The sequence below is a fragment of the Gorilla gorilla genome, chromosome 5 (genome assembly GCF_029281585.2).
Source record: "Gorilla gorilla gorilla isolate KB3781 chromosome 5, NHGRI_mGorGor1-v2.1_pri, whole genome shotgun sequence".
In the NCBI taxonomy this organism is placed as follows: domain Eukaryota; kingdom Metazoa; phylum Chordata; class Mammalia; order Primates; family Hominidae; genus Gorilla; species Gorilla gorilla.
The window spans coordinates 71,250,152-71,270,803 of NC_073229.2; the positions used below are offsets into that span (position 1 = coordinate 71,250,152).

The 20,652-nt window shown below is 39.3% G+C and overlaps 1 long non-coding RNA gene across 1 annotated transcript in view; it reads left to right on the forward strand.

The window, feature by feature from the left end:
- Positions 1-20,652, forward strand: part of LOC129534351 (uncharacterized) — a 75,580-nt gene that overhangs the window by 20,646 nt on the left and 34,282 nt on the right. Inside the window, exon 2 of the long non-coding RNA XR_010134269.1 lies at positions 2,911-3,000. This is a non-coding gene — a long non-coding RNA (uncharacterized lncRNA). The remainder of the gene's footprint in view (positions 1-2,910; positions 3,001-20,652) is intronic.

Here is a 20,652-nt window from a genome sequence, read left to right on the forward strand (position 1 = left end):
TGTCTTTACTTGTACCTGTCTTTACTGTACCTGTCTATGAGCTTTCCTGGAGATCATGGGTTATATCTTACTTGTACTAGTAATCTCATTACTAAGTAGGCCTCAAAAAATTAGTGAGTAATATCATCCCACTCTGCAACTCAACCATTCATAAAAGCATCACGAAGGCTGGAGGCTTACCAGCCTAAAGAAAAGATGCAGAACTTTTTGGTTTAAACCTTTGCTTGCATGCTTTCATAAACATGGAACAGCTATTTCCTCTAAGGACTTGCACAGTGCTGCATGAAGGTCTCTGAGTGTCAACAATGCTGTCGCCTTAAAAGACTAAGAATAGATGAGGCTTTTATTTTCATTGGAACTGGATTTACTTCCAGTGGCATCCTGGCAAGGGGTCAGGGTGGTGGGGAGAGTCAAAAGTTTGAGGATTATATGGCCACTCTCCCATCAGTTCAATTCAATATAACTCACAGTTTCCTGGGTAAAATATTCTTTTTTTCTATTTATATGCTTATTGATTTAGAAATAAAAGCAGGCTCTGTAAGGAAAGAATATAGAATACTTTTTCTATTTCCAAAGCAAAGAAATATGTCTTAACTCTTCTTTTTCCATGGAGAGATACACACAAAAATAAAATATTCAGATCTATTTTTTGTACAGTGATCCAATGGTATAGTTTTTCTGTGATCATCGCAATTTCACATAAATGTAATTTAACTTACATCTTTCAAAATTTTGTTTATATAAATAAATTCACAAATTAGGAAAATTCTTTGTTGGTCTGTATTGGAAGGTGTCCCTGGGACATTCTCCTTTTGGGGCTGGAGGCCACTAAGCAAGTGTCAGTTTGGTTACAGACTCTTCCCTAAAGTGGTAGTGCCTAGGCCTTCAATGTAAGTTGGACACTACAACTTAATTGTAACAGCAGGTTTTGTTTAACACCAATGTGATCTTTGCAATGAAAGCATGTGGTTGTTTATTGAGTACATATTTTTAAAGGATTGGTGGGATGTTTGTCGTTGGTGGACAATTTAACCATGTAGTAAAAGTTGAAACTACTCCAGCAGGCCCTAAATAGGGAAGGCCTAACGGCCAGCATTTCATGGGCAGTGTCTTGAGACTACAGGCATTTGAAGCAGGTTAGCTCTGCCCTCAACTTTCTAATATAGCTAAGGATGAAAACCCTGAGGACCTCAGGTTGCTCAGAACTCAGATACCAGTTCTCTCCTTGATAACTACTAAGACTCACAGTTTCTTAATCTACCATCTGTCTTAATAGTATTGAAACTTCGAGCCTTTTTCAGCTTCCTTGGTGGAGTGATGAATTCCAGCTCTAGTAATAATGGCCATTAAAAGGGTTTGCAGGAGGGGTGGCTCACGCCTGTAATCCCATCACTTTGAGAGGCTGAGGCAAGTGGATTACCTGAGGCTGTGAGTTCAAGATCAGCCTGGCCAACACAGCTAAACCTCATGTCTACTAAAAAAATACAAAAATTAGCTGGGTGTGGTGGTGTATGCTTGTAATCCGAGCTACTTGGGGGGCTGAGGCAGGAGAATCACTTGAGCCTGGGAGGCGGAGGTTGCAGTGAGCCAAGATCACGCCACTGCACTCCAGCCTGGGCAACAGAGTGAGACTGTGTCTCAAAAAAAAAAAAAAAACAAAAAACAAAAAACCAGTGCTTACAAGAGGAAAATACATTCAGAAAATTTGCCCCCTCCCACTGCTTCTTTTTTTTTTTCTTTTCTTTTTTTTTTTTCCTGAGACAGAGTCTCGCTCTGTTACCCAGGCTGGAGTGCAATGGCGCAGTCTCGGCTCACTGCAACCTCCGCCTCTCGGGTTCAAGCAATTTTCCTGCCTCAGCCTCCTGAGCAGCTGTGATTACAAGCGTGTGCCATCACTCCCAGCTTATTTATGTATTTTTAGTAGAGACAGGGTTTCACCATGTTGGCCGGGCTGGTCTCGAACTCCTGACCTCAGGTGATCTGCCCACCTCGGGCTCCCACAGTGTTGGGATTACAGGTGTGAGCCACCGTGCCCGGCCACTCCCACTGTTTTTTGAAGCGCATAAAGAAGCTAAGCAAAAATTGTGAATTGTGAATTAGCTTTCCTATAATTCCTAATAAGTCTTTATAGATCAAGCCAAGAGAGCTTGGTAGGTAAGTCAGGCAGCTGCATCCATTTCTCGATTGACTTACATAACCCTTTAGGTGGGTTCTTCTTCAACAGAAGGGCAGTTAGAAGGGTGAGACTCCAAGCACACACTAATGATTTCTAGCTGCTGAGATTGGCATGGAATCTTATTACTCTTTGGACAAAGGAATAAGGGGAATTATGAGCACAGAAGTCAACAGACACTCAAGGAAACAGTTTAAAATTTATCTGTTGTGTGCCACAGAAAAACATAAGTATTATTTCTAGTAATTGAAAATCTTAGGTTGAAGGATATAAGACAAAATATCAGTAGATATAGAGTTATCCCTATATAGTAGATATTGAATTCTCATTTTTATAGATTTTTTCATTTATAAAGTTTCACACACACACACACACACACACACACACACATATACACCTTCCTTTGCAGAGTTAATGGTTCATGCAGGAAAGCCACTTCTGGCCTGAAGTGAGAGGCAGCTTCAGATCTTTAAGGTGACATAGGTAGGATGTTCCCATGAACTTTCCATTCTCCAGGCTTTTTTTGTAAAAGTTTGGGTACCTTGATTTGACCTCTCTGCTTATCACATATCTTTCTAGCCAGTCAGTGTTCAGTAACTTTGGGACATATTTGATGTCGGGTCTTGAGATCCCTTGAAGTCTAACCCTGCAGTCCAGGTTATTGTACATGAAATTACACAGTCAATCATTAAACATTGAGAGTATAGGGTTAACACTTCCGTTATGGCCCTCCCCAGACCACTGGACCAAACCCAGAATGCTTAGATGCCAAGCTCAACCCTGGACTTATTGAAGAATGACTTACTGAAGGAGGAGCAGAGTCTGAGGTGAGGCGGAGTGAACATAAATGGTGTTCCCAATTGTCTGGCCTTTTTGGGTTTCACAGATGCATATTGGTGCAAATTGTATGTATTTCTCTTCTTCTGTGGGTGGACGCTTTGAAAAAGAGTGGGCGGTACAAAGGGAAGTGAATATGGAGAATATAACCATTTTATGTTTCTGTTTAATCGCAGTTTTGAGAAGGATGCAGAAAGTCACCTGAAAGAGAGTTTTAGGTTAATTATGGGTTTCAGTTTTTTATGTCTAGGCATGTTCCCTGTTACCAGGAATAATCAAGAATCAGCTTGCCTCCAGGGGAATAGGCCTTGTGTCTTGGCGTCTGCTTCAGAGTGAGTGGTCACTCTGTCTATGTGGCCAAGTGGATGCCATTTAAAGGGGTACTGGCCTCACCATAATGAGTTCAGAAGTAAATAAATGTGGGATTGTAGAGTTACTTAACATATACTGCAATTTTCATTGCAAATAACTTTTTTATTATTGAGGTGAAATTTATGAAACAAAATGAGCCATTTTAAGGTGAACAATTCACTGGCATTAGTGCATTCACAATGTTGTGCAACCACTGCCTTTATCTAGTTCCAAAACATTTTTTTACTCCAAAATAAGATTTTGTACCTGTTAATGCTATTGTTTTACTCCCTATTCCCTCCTTCCTCCAGCCCCTGGAAACCATCAATCTGCTTTCTGTTCACCTATTTTGGATATTTCTTATAAATGGAATCATACAACATGTGGCATTAGGTTTTTAAGGTTCACCCATGCTGCAGTATGTATCAGTATTTCACTCCTTTTTATGGCTGAATAATATTCCATTATATGGATATACCACATTTTCTTTGTTCATTCATCCATCAGTGGTCATTTGGGTTGTTTCAACTTTTAGCTATTGTGAATAATGCTGCCATGAGCGTTCATGTTGGATAGCAAATAACTGTTGCTCTTCTCTTTTTTGAGCCCCTTCAAAAGATGGGGTTTGGAGGAGTTTTACCTGACTTCATTTTCAGTTCTTCTGGTGAACCTCTTCAATTTTATTCTTATCCCAAATTCCAGCTTGGTTCCTCACTGAGTGATAACTAAGTACCTGGTTACATGACCTGTTTTATATGTCATAGTATGCTGTGTGTATGTATATAATAGTATGTCCTGACCAATAAGTTTGGTATTGACCCTGGACATAGCCAAGAAGTGTTGGAAAGATGATTCCTGCACTGTGGCCAGTTGTATGAATCCTAACTCAGGGAATTTCCATGATCATAAATGATTTGTTCAAAGCCTGGAAGATGTCAGCTCTCTGTGGTGGTATGCCAGATTCCCTGGCCTTCAATCCTCCTCTTCCTTTCAGCCTACCATGGATCTCTGCCTCATGTCCCACTTTATGTAAAGCTATCAGGTTGGTGCAAAAGTAACTGCAGTTTTTGCCTTTAAAAGCAAGGGCAAAAACCACAATTACTTTTGCACCACCTTAATAAAACTTCATCTGTCTCTACTTCAGCCCTACAGGGCACTAAGTTCTGCTCCCCAGCATGAGTTCATCAGGTGTGTCCTGTCCTTGAGACCTAATGACATCATAACCTAAGACTCTCCATCATCACACTTCTTCTTGGCACAATACTAACTTCTCTGATCTATACTAATCTTCCACTATTTCCATAAACATTACCCCCCATTTGTGCAAAATGGGGATCTCAAATCTTACTATTTAGTGTTGTTATTGAATAAAATAAGACACACAAAATAGCTAGCACAGTTTGTGGCACATGAAAGATCCACACTAAATGTAATCTCCCTGCCTCTGACCTCTCACTGAAGCTCTCTGAATTCAGCCCTGTGACTGGTCCTTTCTGACCAATTATTCTCTCCCTGTGTTCTTGATTTCAGCCCCATTCCTTTGCCCGCAACTGGGATCACTCCAAGAATGCATTCTGACCTCTCCAGTTAGGGTGAGGTGCTCAGTGAGTACAACTGTGGAAGGAACAAAGGGCTTCTCAGGTATAACCAGCTTACTTGAGAGGTTAAAAGTGTAATAAAGTAAGCCAACTCTCATGTTGAATGCCTTCTCATGATCATTTAGAAGTGAATTGATCTCCTGTGGGGACAGATTCACACACCATGCTAAATGAGCAAATGCTCCGTAATATCTGGGACAAATCTGCCTTCCACAAAGGCAATCTGAGGAGAGCTCAGAAGAGATGATATTTCACTTAGCATCGTTTATCAAGTGTAGAAAATGATTTCAATAGTTGTGTTAAGGGTGGAAATGGGCCTTATAATCAATATAAGATGAGCTGCTTTCTGCCACTCTTTTGAATAACTGTCATCAAAACTGACAAAAAACAGATCAGGCTTTTAATATCTCTCAATTATATAAGGAGGAACTGGGATGACTTGAACACTGCAATTAAGTCTCTGAGGCCAAAGGTCTGTGGTGAAAACAGGCATAATTTTACAGTCCTTTCTATTTGACAATGAACTCAGCATTTCATCCTCACAGTACCTAGGAGTGTCATAGCCTACATTTGCACCTGAACTAGTAATGGAATATGTGAAAATGTGCCTGGCACATAGCTATTGCTTAATCAACAGTAGCGAGCAGTATGTGTGTGTGTGTGTGTGTGTGGTGGGGGAAGTGAAGATTTCTCTCTCATACATATGAGCAGAAACTCAATAAAGAATTAATTTTCATGGGAAATAGAAAAGGTTCCACCCAGCATACTTTGAAGAGCTATTATTATTCATTCATCTTCAGTGCACAAGAGAAAAAGAGCAAAGTGGGGCAGGTAAGGGGAGATAAGAGATCCGTTTAGGTTTACTGCCTTAAGTAAAACATAAGTCTATTGCACAGTATTTCTATCAGGTTAGCCTTAACAGGCCTTTCATACATTGTCTTCACATAGCACTAAAGCTGTTTAGGAACAAAACTGGTCTCCAGGATTTCATGCACCTGAACCGTTGCCTTTCCTACCACCCTCATACTTACTCTCTTTCAGAAATCTTACTCTTTGTCTCATCATTTCTCCCCACTTTGAGTTAGATGTAGATTCACATCCTGACTCTACCTATCCATGTGACCTGAGTGAACCTCAGTGTCATCAGCTGGAACATGGGAACAATACAATACCTACCTTCTAAAGTTAATGTGAGGATGAAATGAGATAATGCATGAACAAGAAGTGCATTACGAGGGGCTCCTTAAATGGTTCTTTCATTTCCTCTCTGGCTCTACCTACTTCTCTTCCTTTCTAGCATCGGTTAGGTCTTCCTTCTGTAGAGACCGTGGGCAAAGAGACAAAGGCATCGGGCCTCCTGGATGCCTCCTCCATCCCAGCCTGGCTCCCTATTTGTCTGAGAGAAGGAAACCAAGCCAAGGCACAAAGACACAAAAGCAAGCATTGGTTGGGCACCTGAAGTTGGTCATATAGAGGAGAAAAGATTTTCAGCTTCCCCTTAAGGCCTACCCTAATGTAGCATTAACCTAAGCCTTTAAAGGTACCTCCCATCGTCCCCAGCATGTACCTTGACAATTTTCTGACCCAGGAACAGATAGCTACCCCATTCCACTCTACCTCTCTCTCTGGCCCCACACTGTGCTTTTGCTATTGTGATTTCCTCTGCATAGAGCTCTGTTTACTCACTTCTCCTTTGAAAGTGCACAACTTGGTGAAACACACCTTTCCTGAGAAGCCTGCCTGCCCATTTATCAACCCTTCTTACACTGCCACAAGTCAAGGAATGCCAAGGATTGCCAGCAACCACCAGAAACTAGAAGAAGCAAGGAAGAATTTTTCCATAGAGCATTCAGCAGGAGCATGGCCCTGCTAACACCTTGATTTTGGACTTCTAATTGCTGGAACTGTGAGAGAATAAATTTCTGTTGCTTTAGGCTACCCAGCTTATTATATTATATTTCATTACAGCAGATCCAGGAAACTAACACAACCAGGAAAAGCTGAAACTTATTGATTACTGGCTTAAACAGTCCTCTTCCTATTTCAAAGTCTATTCACCTTTTGGGATACCAGTTACAAACTTACCTATTTCTCTTACTCTGAGCCCCCAGTGGATTGGCAAGTCAGAAGTTATTGAAGGAAGGTAGAGCAAGATGGTTGGATAGGAGCTGCCACCAACTGTCCTCCCCACAGGAATACCAAATTGAACACATATCCACATAAAAAGCACCTTCATAAGAACCAAAATTCAGATGAGAGATTTCAGTACTTTCAAATTCATTTTACAATGTTAATATTTCCCTGATACCAAAACCAGACAAACACACTGAAAAAAAAAGCAACCTATAGGTCAATATCCCTAATGAACATTAATGCAAAAACCCTCAACCAAATACTAGCAAACCAAATTCAAATATACATTAAAAAGATAATTCATCATGACCAAGTGGGATTTATTCCAGAAATACAAGGATGGTTCAACATATGCAAATTAATCAATGTGATATATATCCTATCATTAGAATGAAGGACAAAAATGATCATTTCAATTGATGCTGAAAAAGCATTTGATAAAATTCAACATCCTTTCATAATAAAAACCCTCAGAAAACTAGGTATTCAAGGAACATACTACAACACAGTAAGAGCCATATATGACAGACCCACAGCTAATATCATGCTGAACGGGGAAAAACTTACAGCCTTTCCTTTAAGACCTGAAATATGACAAGGATGCTCATTTTCACCACTGTTATCCAACATAGTACTGGAAGTCCTAGCTGGAGTAATCAGACTAGAGAAAGAAATAAAGGGTATCCAAATTGGAAAGGAAGAAGGCAAATTATCCTTCTTTGCAGGTGATAGGATCTTATATTTGGGAAAACCTAAAAACTCCACGCAAAAACTGTTAGAACTGATAAACAAATTCGGTAAGGCTGGAGGATACAAAATCAACATACATAAATCAGTAGCATGTCTATATGCCAACAGCAAACAATCTGAAAAAGAAATCAAGAAAGTAATCTTATTTATAGTACCTACAAATAATATAAAATACCTAGGGATAAACTTAACAAAAGAAGTCAAAGATCTCTGCAATGAAAACTATAAAACACTGATGCAAGAAACTGAAGAGGACTCAAAAAATGAAAAGATATTTGGTGTTCATGGCTTGGAAGAATCAGTATTGTTAAAATGTCCATGCAAGGGCTGGGCATGGTGGCTCATGCCTGTAATACCAGCATTTTGGGAGGCTTAGGTAGGAGGATCACTTGAGGCCAAGAGTTTGAGGCCAGCCTGGCCAACATGCGAAAACTCTGTCTCTACTGTAAAAAAGTACAAAATTAGCCAGGCATGGTGGCACATCCCTATAGTCTCCAGCTACTCAGGAGACTAAGCCATGAGAATTTCTTGAATCCCGAAGGCGGGGGTTGCAGTGAGCTGAGATTGCTGCTCCACTGCACTCCAGCCTGGGTGACAGAGCAAGACTCTGTTTAAATAAAATAAAAATAAAAATAAAATGTCCATACTACCCAAAGCAACCTACACATTCAGTGTAACCCCTATCAAAATACTAATGTCATTCTTCACAGGAATAGAAAAAAAAATCCTAAAATTGATATAGAACCACAAAAGACCCCAAATAGCCAAAGCTATCCTGAGCAAAAAGAATGAAACTGGAGGAATCACATTACCTGACTTCAAATTACACTACAGAGATATAGTAACCAAAGCAGCATGGTACAGGCATATAAACAGACATATAGGATGACTACAGTCAACAATAATTTATTGCATATTTAAAAATCACTAAAAGAATATTATTAGATTGTTTGTAACACAAAGAAAGGATAAATGCATAGGGTGATGGGTACTCTACTTGCCCTGATGTGATTATTATGCATTGTATGCCTATATCAAAATATCTTATATATTCCATAAATACATACACCTACTATGAACCCACAAAAATTGAAAGTTGAAAAATTAAAAAAAAAACTTTCTCATGTTTTTCTAAAACTCTAACTGGATACCCTGCATTTTTCTTTGCTAAATTTGGTAACCCTAATTGGGAAATATGTTGCAAAAGGCAAAGATGGGGAAATACACTATATTCATTTGAAGTGTGCTGGGGGGGTAGACTATGAAAGTGAATGCAATTTTTTGACACTCTCCTGAGAGAACTGCCACAACTTTCATTACTAGTATTCACTTCTTCCACCATGGGATTGTCAGTCATTAGAGACATGTAGTTGCTGTGCCCCTTAAGGAAGCCCCTTATGGCTGAAAGCAGGTGGTTCCAAAGCCTGTCCTACACTTGCTTCTCCCTCACATCTTATGAGCCAGACCACTAGATCCCACAGAAGAAAAGGATCAGGGAGGTAATTTTTCTACAGAAAAGCACTGGATTCACATAAGTGATATATCAAGCTTCTAATGTCCTTTTTATCTTTTATTTGAATAATCATTTGTATAACTTTCCCATCTGTGTGTACATTTTAAACAAATGAAGCAGCTTCCTCTCACTAACGTGTTTTCTCTTCCTTAAAATGACATCCTCTTCTAATTTACTCAACCCTAAAAACCCCCTCTTCAAATACATTTTCTCTGTTGGTTTCATGCATCTCAGAGAAAGGAAAAAAGGGTTCATTTTAGTAAATAAGCCCTGGCTTTAAAAATGCTCTTACCATTTCACACTCCAGAAAATAAGGAGATGAACACATACACACACACACACACACACACACACACACACAAATTAGAATTAACTAAATTTTATAATATATTAAGTAATAAAATTACAATGCAAAACCATTGCAGCGTCCTTTTGATTGCTCTGAACTCCACCCCGCCCTGTCAAACAATAGAAAGGGGAAAGTGCTTTAAACTCTCGCTAGGGTGGGGCTGCTGCCTGCCGCCTGCTCTCCAAACTGTCTTGCAGCTGGAGAAGAGCAGCCAAAGCTCCTGCAGACTTCATGTTGGAACTTCACACAAACATTCATTCCAACAAAGAACACAGCACGTAGCAGGAGAACATACTGCACTTATTCTTTTTAGTATAAGGGCAGATAGCTTCTCTATTTTTATCTTTACCTTCATTGAAACAAAAACAAGTAAATGGAAGAGCAGACACCTCTTCATAAAGCTAGTCATTGTCCTATTCCTCTGTTCTATTCACTCTCAAACGATTCCACTGGGGACCCCTGAGCTGTGAAGAAGGACAGGGCCCTGCCTCCACTTTTTCATCTTTCTCCTTAACTCGGGGAAGTCTGGCTTTTACTTCCAACCGCTCAACTGACACTATGTCTTTCAAAGTTTACCAATAGCTAGGGTGGCCAAACGGGGATGCTTCTGAGGGTGAAAAAAAGACGCTACTAATAATTATCCTGGGACAACAGGCATAAATGCAAACAGTCTCATCAAGAACCTCCCATCTGTATCCAAACCTCTCTTCCCAGCATCTTTCTGGAGCTTCCACAGCATTTAACACGGTCCCCATCCCTTCTTTTTGGAATCTTTGTTTCCACTAATCTTTAACACTACAACTGTCCTTCTTTACTCGAAGGCCAGCTCAGAGCTTCTTTGCTGGTTCCTATCTCCTCCATTGATTGAAAAAGTTCCCAGATTGATTGCTTGGTTCTCCTGTTTGTCTCTAGATTTCTCCTCACAGACCTGCATTCTCATGACTTCAGCTCTCCCTGCATCATGACTCCCAAGTCATTTCAAAGTGAAATTATTGTCCAGGTTGGTGGCTCATGCCTGTAATCCCAGAACTTTGGGAGGCTGAGGCCAGCAGATCACTTGAGCTCAGGAGTTTGAGACCAGCCTGGGCAGCATAGCCAGACCTTGTCTCTGGTAAAACAAACAAACAAAGAAATAAACAAAAACGAAATTATTAAGAACTCTAAGACAGCAACAGCAGATTATTAAATCCCAAGCCTGGGCCTCCTTCTGATCACAGAGCCCTGCACCTGGCCACATGCCCATGTAACCGACTCTGCCATTAGTTAAATGACTAAATAAGTATATAGTACATTCTTTCAAAAAGCAGTAAAAGGAAATAAGAAAATGGCATAAAAGAGAGAGAAAGTAGGCCAGACGTAGTGGCTCACGCCTGTAATCCCAGCACTTTGGGAGGCCAAGGCAGGCAGATCACGAGGTCAGGAGTTCGAGACCAGCCTGGCCAACATAGTGAAACCCCATCTCTACTAAAAATACACACAAAAAAATTAGCCAAGTGTGGTGGCACACGCCTATAGTCCCAGCTATTCTGGAGGCTGAGGTGGGAGGATCGCTTGAACCCAGGAGGCAAAGGTTGCAGTGAGCCAAGATCGCGCCATTGCACTCCAGCCTGGGAGACAGAGTGAGACTCTGTCTCAAAAACAATAAAAATAAAAATAAAAAAATAAAAAGGGAGAAAGAGAAAGGAATAGGGTGAAGCAAAGGGGTTTCAGGGTCTGGGATTACAGAGGGGAGGGGTCTTGAAAGGAAGAGTCCTTGAAAAGACTGGTTGGTGGGAAAAGGCCTAAGGCAAGCGCTCAGGTAAAGGGTCTAATCTCAGAGAAGAGCCACACTTCTTCAAGAAGGCTAGAGAATGGAGACAATGAGCATAGAAGCAGCATGGTGAGAGCTACGAGACTTCATCATGGATAGCAGAGGGATATCAGCAGAAGTATTTGTTGTTTTTTGTTTTTGTTTTGTTTTTGTTTTCGTTTTTTGAGACCAACTCTCACTCTGTTGCCCAGGCTGGAGTGCAGTGGTGTGATCTCAGCTCACTGCATCCTCTGCCTCCTGGGTTCAAGCGATTCTCCTGCCTCAGCCTCCTGAGTAGCTGGAACTACAGGCACGCACCACCACGCCCGGCTAATTTTTGTATTTTTAGTACAGATGGGGTTTCACCATGTTGGCAGGCTGTTATTGAACTCCCAACCTCAAATGGTCCTCCCACTTTGGCCTCCCAAAGTGCTAGAATTATAGGCGTGAGCCACCACGCCAGGCCTGAAGTATTTAAGACACAATGAGATGTTGCTTCGTCTCTTTATCTAATTACTGTGGTGCACAATAAAGTGAATCAGACCTGTCAGTGTCTCCAGAAAGCTTACAGTTCCAGAAGAGACAAAACACCAATATGAAATTTAGGACAAAATATGATGAGTGAGTTGGAAAACCTCATTTAGTTAAACTAAGCTTCCTAGAAATATCTTCCTGCTAAATATTTATTAACTTGGCTTAATACAGAAGGAAAACACAAAATAATATAAATAGCATGGTAGAAATGACATGGTACATTGCATTAGGCATTATAAGTAATCTAGAGATGAATTAAAGTATATAGGAGGATGTGCATAGCTTATATGCAAATACTATACCATTTTATACCAGGGACTTGAACATCTGTGGATTTTGGTATCTGCAGATGATCCTGGAGCCAATCCCCAATGAATACTGAGGGACAACTGTATATACACACATACAAATACATGCACATGTGCATATATACACATTTATACATACACACACACGCATGCACACTCACACATATAGACATGCACATATCATTTGAGTCAAATCTACATGAACCTTACCTAGAGATTTCTGTTTATTCACAGAACTGCCTAGAGGCAATAGAATACCAAGTTAGAAATCAAGTTGAAGCAACATTTACTCAGCTACTATTTACTAGGCAGTGCTGCCTGCCAGGAATTGTTCCAGGGGCTTACGATGTTGTGATGAACACAAAAGCTCCTGCAGCCACAGGACTTACATCCCACTGGGGAGGCAGAGAGTGAACATAACATATAAATATCTAACATAAAATCAGATCATGGTGTGCGCAATGAAAGAAGATAGAGGAGGTGGGGGTGTAGAGAGACAGTGCGTGTGTAGGAGTGGGTTCACACTATTTTAATCAGGGATCAGTGAAGGCTCCTGAGATGGTGGCATTTATGTAGGAAAAAGAATGAAAAGAGCGGTGAGTCATGTGAAGAGTGGGGAGAAGAGCACTCCAGGATGAGGAAATCACAAGGGGAAAGGCCATGGGAAGGGTGTGCTTGGAAGCTCAAGGGACGGCAAGGAGCCCAATGTGACCTGAGCAGTGAGATGAGAGGGTATTGGGAAATTAGGTCAGAGGGGTAGCTCTGGCCAGGACACTGTGACATTTGCAAGTGAAATTAAGATTCTGGACTTTAAGAGATACTTATCTCAGTTTTGAAAAATGAGAAGAGTCATCCAGCAGATAAGGAGGAAGAAAAATTCTAGGCCAAGGAAACAGCATGTGCTATGGTACGAAGGAGTGGCTGGCTTTGCGTCTTCGGTTGAGTTTCTGAGAGTTGATGTCAGTGGAATCAAGGCTAAGAGGTGGTGAGCCTGTGCGTAGTTCGAGGCCAGGCTAAAATGTGCCCAATGCACAACTCACCATCAGACCAGCCCCGCTGGGTTCTCCTGGGTGGGAGGTGAGCCCAGTGTGCCAGCAGGTTGTGGGAGGAGAGGTCAGTTCAGAGACACGCTATCATTGACAGAGAGAAGAGTTAGTCCAGACCCATGCTTTCTTCTGCAGCCATTATGTTCTCTTTCCTGGGCTCAGAAGCAGAAGGCTCAGGAAGCTACTGCTCCTGAAGATGGGATCAATTACACGCAAAGGTGGAGGCCTGTGCTCCTGGAGTGGGAAGGTTGAAGGAAGAGAAGAAGGCTCATGAACAAATGGGCAGTTTGCACAAGGAAGTATGGACAAAAGAGTGAAATCGCCACAAAGCGTGAAGCTCCTTGCCGTGAGCAAGGCTGGGACACATGGGACAGAGTCTCTGACAAATGCTCCCTTCTCTCTGAGAAGGGCCTGTTCCTGCAGGCCCAATTCAATCTTATCTCTGTTAAGTATCTGATCACTGCTTACCCATCAGCACTCCGTGAAACAAAACAGGCCAGGCATCTCAGAGTGACCTCCTAAGCATGGAACAGGGAATTCTATGTTCTGAACTAATATGGCCCTTGGCAAAATTGTGCAACAGTTGAGGCTGCTGTTTACTAACTCCCACATCCACTTGCAGCCCAGGACTTTGCTTTGGTCCCAGCAAGGGTGTTAGCTGATGAGGCTGGATGTGTTACGCCATAACACAGCATGTTGGAAGGGGCCTTCGTATAGAACGTTTGAAGGTTTCTGCTTCAGGGACCTTGTTTCTAAAAGGCTGAGGTGTGGCATGAGACAGGAAGAGATCTGCCTTACTCCTGAGAGAGGTGACTGGAACACTGCCTCAGTTCTCTTTATCTACAGAGAAAGAAAGTGATTTTGGAAGATTGGTCTGACTGAAAGAAGTTTCTGGAGTGATGGGAAAGGGGTGTGATTGGATAGTGCTTGCCTTACACTGTGAGAATTATGTGTTCCTTCATTCTTTGACCAAAATTTATTGAGTGCCTCCTATAGGCTGGGCATTGTTCAAGGTGCCATGGTTATAGCAGTAAACATATTTCTGTTGTTTCATATTTCAAATATTTTAAAGAGTAAGAACAGAATCAAAAGATGTTGGGAAAAATCCTTCCCCTCCCTTGGTGTACCTTAACAATGAGTCACCACAGAACATTCTACAGCAAGCTTGTCCAACCCCCAGCCTGCAGGCTGCATGCAGCCCAGGACAGCTTTGAATGTAGCCCAACAAATTCGTAAACTTTCTTAAAACATTATGAAATTTTTTTTGCAAAATATTTTTTTTTAGCTCATCAGCTATCATTAGTGTTATATTTTATGTATGGCCTAAGACAATGCTTCCGATGTGGCCCGGGGAAGCCAAAAGATTGGACACCCCTGATCTAGAGCAATAGAAGGGTCTGGTAGCTGGCTAGATTATTTGGGGAATTCAGGAGATGTCAATCATTTCTTTTTTAAAAAACTTATGTTTAATGTTTTAAAAACTTATTTTTAATTTTTAATTTTTGTGGCTACATAGTAGGTGTATATATTTATGTGGTACACAGAATATTTTGATACAGGTATATAATGTGTAATGACCACATCAGGGTGTATGAGGTATCCATTACCCCACGCATTTATCCTTTCTTTGCATTATAAACAATCCAATTATACCCTTTTAGTTATTTTTAAATGTGCAATAAATTACTGTTGACTGTAGTCATCCTGTTGTGCTATCACATACTAGATCTTACTCATTCAATCTAACTATATTTTTGTACCCATTAACCATCCCCATTGCCACCACTGCCCCTCCATTCCCAGCCTCTGGTAACCAGCCTTCTACTCTATCTCTGTGAGTTCAATTGTTTTAATTTTTAGTTCCCACAAATAAGCAAGAACATGTGAAGTTTGTCTTTCTGTACACAATGTCTTCCAGTTCCATCCACGTTGTTGCAAATGACTGGATCTCATTCTTTTTTATGGCTGATAAGTACTCCATTGTGTACAAGTACCACATTTTCTTTATCCATTCATCTGTTGATGGACACTTAGGTTGTTTCTAGTCTTAGCTATTGTGAATAGTGCTGCAACAAACATGGGAGTGCAGATATCTCTTGGACATAGTGATTTTCTTTCTTTTGAGTATATATCTAGCCATGGAGTTACTGGATTATCTGGTAGCTCTATTTTTAGATTTTTTTTGGAGGAACCTCCAAACTCTTCTCCATAGTGGTTGTACTAACTTACATTTCCACCAACAGTGCATGAAGGTGGCCTTTTTCCCACGTGCTCCCCAGCATTCATTATTGTCTGTCTTTTGAATAAAAGTCATTCTTACTGGGGTGAGCTAATATCTCATTGTAGTTTTCATTTGCATTGCTCTGATGACCAATGATGTTGAGCACCTTTTCATATGCCTGTTTGCCATTTGTATGTCTTCTTTTGAAAAATGTCTATTCAGATCTTTTTCCCATTTTTAAATTGGATTATTAGATTTTTTTTTTCCCTATTGAGTTGTTTGAGTTCCTTATAAGTCTGGTTATTAATCCCTGGTCAGATGGATAGTTTGCAAATATTTTCGCCCATTCTGTGGGTTGTCTCTTCACTTTGTTGATTGTTTCCTTTGCTGTGCAGAAGGTTTTAAACTTGATGTGATCCCATTGGTCCATTTTTGCTTTGATTGCCTGTGCTTGTGGGGTATTACTCAAGAAATCTTTGCCCAGATTAATGTCCTGGAGAGTTTCCCCAATGTTTTCTTGTAGTAGTTTCATAGTTTGAGGTCTTAGGTTTAAGTCATTAATTCATATTGATTTGATTTTTGTATGTAGTAAGAGATAGGGATCTAGTTTCATTCTTCTGCATATGGATATCCAGTTTTCCCAGCAGCATTTATTGAAGAGACTGTCCTTTGAGCAAAGTGTGTTCCTGCGACTTCTGTCAAAAATGAGTTTACTCTAGGTGTATGAATTTGTTTCTGGGTTCTCCACTCTGTTCCATTGGTCTGTTGGTCTGTTTTTATGCCAGTACCATGCGTTTTGGTTACTATATCTCTGTAGTATAATTTGAAGTCAGGTAATGTGAGTCCTCTAGCTTTGTTCTTTTTGCTTAGGATAGCTTTGGCTATTCTGGGTCTTTTGGGGTTCCATGTCAATTTTAGGATTTTTTTTTTCTATTTCTGTGAAGAATATCATTGGCAATTTGATAGGGATTGCATTGAATCTGTAGATTGCATTGGCTAGGATGGACATTTTAACATTGATTTTTCCAGTTTTTTATGTCCTCTTCAATTTCTTGAATCAATGTTTTATAGTTTCCATTGTAGAGATCTTTTAGTTCTTTGGTTAAGTTTATTCCTACCTATTTTATATTATTTGTAGCTACTGTAAATAAGATTATTTTCGTGATTTCCCTTTCAGAATGTTTGCTGTTGACATGTAGAAATACTACTGATTGGCTGGGCGCAGTGGCTCACACCTGTAATCCCAGAACTTTGGGAGGCCAAGGTGGGAGGGTCACTTGAGACCAAGCGTTCGAGATCAGCCTGGCTAACATGGCGAAACCCTGTCTCTACTAAAAATACAAAAATTAGCCAGGTGTGGTTGTGCACGCCTGTAATCCTAACTACTCAGGAGGCTGGCACATGAGAATAGCTTGAACCCATGAGGTGGAGGTTGCAGTAAGCTGAGATCACACCACCGCACTCCAGCCTGGGTGACAGAGTGAGACTCCTTTTCAGAAAAAAAAAATCTACTGATTTATGCATGTTGATTTTGTATCCTGCAACTTCACTGAATTTGTTTACCAATTCTAATATACTTTTTATGGAATCTTTAGTTTTTTTCAAATATAAGATCATATCATCTGCAAACAAGGATAATTTGACTTCTTCCTTTCCAATTTGGATGACTTTTTATTTCATTCTTTTGTTTGATTGCTTTAGCTAGGACTTCCAGTACTATGTTGAATAACAGTGGTGAAAGTAAGCATCCTTATCTTGTTCCAGACCTCAGAGGAAAGGCAATCAGTTTTTTTGTGTTTAGTATGATAATAGTTGTGGGTCTGTCATATATAGCTTTTACTGTGTTGTGGTATGTTCCGTGAATACCCAGTTTTTTAGTGATTTTTTTTTAATCATGAAGGGATATTGAATTTTATCAAATGCTTTTTTAGTATCAGTTGAAATGATCATGTGGTTTTTGTCCTTCATTCTATTGGTATGATGTATCACATTGATTGATTTGTGCATGTTGAGCCATCCTTGCATCTCTGGGATAAATCCCACTTGGCCATGATAAATGATGTTTGTAATCTGTTGTTGAATTTGGCTTGCTAGTATTTGGTTGAGGATTTTTGCATTAATGTTCATCAGGGAAATTGGACTTTAGTTTGATTTTTTGTGTGTCTTTGGTTTTAGTATCAGGGTAATACTGGCCTCATAGAATGAGTTAGGAAGTTTTCCCTTCTCTCCTATTTTTTGGAGTAGTTTCAGTAGGATTGATATTAGTTGTTCTTTAAATATTTGGTACAACTCAGCAGTGAAGCCATCAGGTCCTGGGCTTTTCTTTACTGGAGATTTTTCTTGTTTCAGCTTTGATCTCATTACTTTTTATTGGTCTATGCAGGTTTTGGATTTCTTCATTGTTCAATCTTTGTAGGTTTTATATGTCTAGGAATTTATCCATTTCTTCTAGATTTTCCAACGTACTGGCTTATAGTTGTTCCTAATAGCCTCTGATAATCTTTTGAAGTTCTACAGTATCAGTTATAATGTATCCTTTTTCATCTTCAGTATTATTTATTTGGGTATTCTCTCTTTCTTTCTTAGTATGGCTAAAGCTTTGTGTATTTTGTTTATCTTTTCAAAAACCCAACTTTTCATTTCATTGATTTTTGTATTGTTTTCTTTGTTTAAATTTCATTTATTTCTGCTCTGATCTTTGTTATTTCTTTTCTTCTACTGATTTTGCATTTGGTTTACTCTGGCTTTCATAGTTCTTTAAGATGCATTGTTAGTTTGTTTATGTGAAGTTCTTCTACTTTTTTTGATATAGATGCTTATAGCTGTACACTTTCCTCTTAGTACTGCTTTCACTGTATCCCATAGGTTCTGGTAGGTTGTGTTTCCATGTTCATTTGTTTCAAGAAATTTTTAAATTTCCTTCTTCATTTCTTTATTGACTCACTGATCATTCAGGAGCACATCGTTTAATTTTCATGGTTTTTTTTTTGTAGTTTCCAAATTTCTCTTGTTATCGATTTCTAGTTTTATTTCACTGTGGTCAGAGATGATATTTGATATAATTTCATTTTTTTGAATCTTTAAAGACTTCTTTTGTGGCCTATCATAAGGTCTATTCTTGAGAATGATCCCTGGGCTGAAGAGAAGAATGCATATTCTGCAGCTATTGCATAAAATGTTCTGTAAATATCTATTAGGTTCATTTGGTCTGTAGCGCAGGTTAAGTCCAATGTTTCTTTGTCAATTTTCTGTCTGGATGACGTGTCCAATGCTGAAAGTGGGGTGTTGAAGTGTCCTGGTATCATTGTATTGGGGTCTATGACTCTCTTTAGCTTTAATATTTGCTTTATATATCTGGGTGCTCCAGTGTGGGTGCACACATATTTACAACATATATTTGCAGCTCATTATATAACGTTAAAAGGTTCAAGTCAGCAAGAGGATATAAACATAGACCCCAATACAATGATAAGAGGACATTTCATATTTATAAGTGTATATCATATTCTTCATATTTATAATTATAATATAGATATATATTTATATTATATTTACATATAAATATATCCTGTTTATATATTTATATCCTCTTGCTGACTTGAGCCCTTTATCATTATATAATGACATTATTTGCCTCTTTTTATAGTTTTGTCTTGAATTCTATTTTGTCTGATATAGGTATAGCTATTTCTGCTCTTTTGTTGGTTTCCATCTGAATGAAACATCTGTTTCCATTCCTCAATTTTCAGTTTCTGTGTGTGTTTATAGGTAAAGTGTGTTTCTTGTAGGCCACAGATCATTGGCTCTTGTTTTTGCTGTTGCTGTTTGTTTGTTTTAAATCTATTCAGCCACTCTGTGATTGGAGAGTTTAGTCCATTTACATTAAATGGTATTATTGATCAGTAAGGACTTGCTCTTGCCATTTTGCTATTTGTTTTCTGATTGTTTTGTGGTCTTCTCTTCCTTCTTTCCTTCCTTCCTGTCTTCCTTTCCAGTCAAGGTGACCTTCTCTGTTGGTATGTTTTAATTTCTTGCTATTTATTTTTTGTGTATCTGTTGTATGATTTTTGATTTGAGGTTACCGTGAGACTTGCAAATAATATCTTATAATCCATTATTTTAAACTGGTAACAACTTAGCACTGATTGTGTAAACAAAATAACGAGCAAGCAAAGAAAACTAATACACAAGCAAAGAGAAACAAGCAGAGAAACAAACGAGCAAAGAGAAAACTAATGAAAGCTCTACATTTTAACTGCATCCCCCCGCTTTTTAACTTTCTGTTGATTTATGTCTTATTATACTCTCTGTGTCTCAAATAGTTGTTGTAGTCACTATTTTTTATTGGTTCATCTTTTAGTCTTTCTACTCAAGATCTGAGGAGTTTACACACCACAGCTACAGTGTTACAATATTCTGTGTTTTTCTGTGTGCTTACTATTACCAGTGAGTTTTGTACCTTCAGATGATTTCTTGTTGCTCATTAATTTTATATTCTTTCAAATTGAATAACTCTCTTTAACATTTTTTGTAGGACAGGTCTGGAGTTGATGAAATCCCTCAGCTTTTGTTTGTCTAAGAAAGTCTTTCTTTCTCCTTCATGTTTGAAGGATACTGTCACTGGATATACTAGTCCAGGATAAAATTTCTTTTCCTTCAGCACTTGAAATACATCACGCTACTCTCTCCTGGCCTGTAAGGTTTCTACTGAGAAGTCTGCTGTCAGATGTATTAAAGCTTTATTGTAGGTTATTTGTTTCTTTTCTCTTGTTGCTTGCAGATCCTTTCTTTATCCTCGACCTTTGGGAGATTGACTATTAAATGTCTTGAGGCAGTCTAATTTGTTTTAATTCTGCTTGCTATTCTATAACATTCTTGTACCTGAATAGGGATATCTTTCTCTAGGTTTGGGAAGTTCTCTGTTATTATTCCCTTTGAATAAACTTTCTACCCCTATCTCTCTCTCTACTTCTTCTTTAAGGCCAATCACGGTTAGATTTGCCCTTTTCAGATTATTTTCTAGATCATGTAGGTGTGCTTCATTCTTTTT